This window comes from Leishmania major, chromosome 21 (genome assembly GCF_000002725.2).
Source record: "Leishmania major strain Friedlin complete genome, chromosome 21".
NCBI lineage: Eukaryota > Euglenozoa > Kinetoplastea > Trypanosomatida > Trypanosomatidae > Leishmania > Leishmania major.
Genome location: NC_007262.2, coordinates 1 through 2,906, shown reverse-complemented (window position 1 = coordinate 2,906; position 2,906 = coordinate 1).

The following is a 2,906-nucleotide window of genomic DNA, read 5'->3' as shown; positions in this document are numbered from 1 at the left end:
AAGGTTGCACTATTCGACACGCAAACCGGATCTCACGTGTGGAAACATGACCAAGGCAGCCAGCGGAGCTGTGAAGTAGCCGATGCGATACTCTGCAGTGACTGTGTGCAGGTTGACAACATGCGGAGGGTGTCTGCTGTGCGAGCGGACACTCACAATCTGTCCCTAGTCGTGCTGCCAGCTGCAAAGTAGACTCTCTGTCTGCCGATGACACTATGAACGCAACCTCGCTCACTGTCTGCGGTCGCGCCAAGCCTTCCCCTCTTTGCAGAAGCCTTTCTATGACAACTGGAGAGACGCGCAGGAGTAGTGCGCCGCGCAAGTCTGTACGCAGCAAACAAGCATTGTTCAGCTGCACTACCCACTGCTGCCCGACAGGGGCACTCGAGTTACTCAGACTCCACCTTTCCATTGCAGTGATGGAGGGTCTGGTGGGCAGGGCGGCAGGCACGATGAAAAGCGAGTGATCCAAAGCGACGCTCTTGTGTACTCCAAGCAGATAAGCTGCGCTCACGGGCGGGGGTGCGCATCTGTGTATGGAGTGAGAGTAGTGGGATGTTTCTATTCTCACGCGATCGGCATCGCTGCGACAAGCAAAATCACGCCCTAGCGTTGGAAAGGTGTGCTGAGGCGGATGCAAGGCGCTGCAGCAAGAGCTGTGGGTTGGAGCCTCTGGTTTGTTCTGCTCCGCGCGGTCAGTGTTTGAACATGTGCACGCTCGCTTGTCGCTCCCTCTTCTCGACGGCTCAACCACACACGATTGCGGACGCTGCGGCAACAGAGTAGAGGCAACGCTGCGCAGAACCGCCTGCGTGTGGGCCTACATGTTTGCCGATGTTATAGTGAAGACCGCCGTGTGTCTGAGGGGACCCTCGTTCTTGCCTCAAAGGGCCCCTTCTGACATGCCTCAAGGTAAACGGGAGCGTGCACTGCAGCCCTGAGCCATCACCGCAGCGCCAAGCGATGCGGCAGGAGGTTTGGCCGTCCTCTGTGCCTTCCCGCCACTGCGTTCTTCATAGGGTGGTCACCTTCTCTTCGGGGGAGGCTGAGCAGCGTCACCACACACGGATCAGCGAGGCCGCCCAGAGAGGATGGGATCGTGCCCTCAGCGAGGGCAGTGGACGTATTGTGGCGTACGTCACAGCGAAGGTGCCTTTGTGAGTACGCCTGAACTTCTGCTCGGGAATGTAGGTGGAGAGTACTGTGAATCTGATGCGGTACTTACGCCCCTGTTCCGCTGGACCAACTGCTTTGAGCTCGATCCTCTCGTGCCCCGCCCCCGCTCTCTCCTGCTCCCGCCTTTTTTCCGGTAACGCCTCCCTGTTGCCTCGCAGTGAGCTACTAGGAAAGGCTGCACCGTGAGAAGTCCCGCGCGCGTGCACCTCCTTCCCAGGTGCTCCACGTAGCGCTCTCCCATACCCTGCACCTCATAGACACTGCAACACAGCTGTTTCGGATCCGCTGCTTTCTCCCGTTTAGTTGTTCGCGTGCTGTGTGGCTGTTGCGCAGCGGCAGTCGTTGCTGTGCGCAGCATGGATGCAGCGCTGAGGGAAATGGAGTCGATGCGTGCTGAGTGACCGAGTGCTACAGAGAAGGGAGTGCTCTGGGAATGGTATCGTGCGCACTGGCCTCTTCAAAGCGTGATGCGGGGTCCCAATGGCCGTCTTCCGAGAGATACGCGTTGGGGCTGCCATGGCAGTTGTGGTTGCGCCTGCCAAAGTGGAGGCAGAGACGACTCAGCGCTTTTGTGCCGAGAAAGGGTGCGGAACGGACCACGAGCAGCAGGGCGGACTTCAGCGGGCAGGGGACAGCTGCAGGCTTTTCTCGATGTCTACCCCTTTCCCTGCCCTTGACGACCTTGAGTACAGGGTTTCGTGGTTGAGGAGGCGCGGGCTTGCCTCGCGTCCGCCCAGCGTTGATGCACTGTGTGCCATAGCGATGTGTCTGTGAAGATTCTGGTGGATTTGAGGGCAGTGCACACTATTGGCAGACTCGACGCTGTTCTACTGGAAACGCTAGTGGTGTCGCGCCTGTAGACGACTACTGCTTTCCGCATACCTTTCGCTGCAGACGACGTAGCTTCGCCCCTGATCACCTGGCTGCAGCGAAGACGGAAAGGGAGGCATACGAAGACGGCCCTCAGCATCGCGCGTCATCTGGGCGGATGGGAAAGAGCTTTTCTTTCCGCTTATTTCATCTGGAGCGACACCCTCTCCAAGTGTACACGCTACGGTCACGTTGTGTGTGCTTGTGCGCCTTGCCTCTGCGACCGGGTTGAGCATGAAGAAGAGCACCTGCTCCACCACCGCGCTAGTTGCTCTCCATCTTGTGGCTGTTTAGACGACTGCTGCATTTCTCTATCTTCGACGATGTTTGCGTCGGCGCGCGCTGCCTGTGGCCCGCTCAGCTGTTTCGCGGTTAGGGTTAGGGTTAGGGTTAGGGTTAGGGTTAGGGTTAGGGTTAGGGTTAGGGTTAGGGTTAGGGTTAGGGTTAGGGTTAGGGTTAGGGTTAGGGTTAGGGTTAGGGTTAGGGTTAGGGTTAGGGTTAGGGTTAGGGTTAGGGTTAGGGTTAGGGTTAGGGTTAGGGTTAGGGTTAGGGTTAGGGTTAGGGTTAGGGTTAGGGTTAGGGTTAGGGTTAGGGTTAGGGTTAGGGTTAGGGTTAGGGTTAGGGTTAGGGTTAGGGTTAGGGTTAGGGTTAGGGTTAGGGTTAGGGTTAGGGTTAGGGTTAGGGTTAGGGTTAGGGTTAGGGTTAGGGTTAGGGTTAGGGTTAGGGTTAGGGTTAGGGTTAGGGTTAGGGTTAGGGTTAGGGTTAGGGTTAGGGTTAGGGTTAGGGTTAGGGTTAGGGTTAGGGTTAGGGTTAGGGTTAGGGTTAGGGTTAGGGTTAGGGTTAGGGTTAGGGTTAGGGTT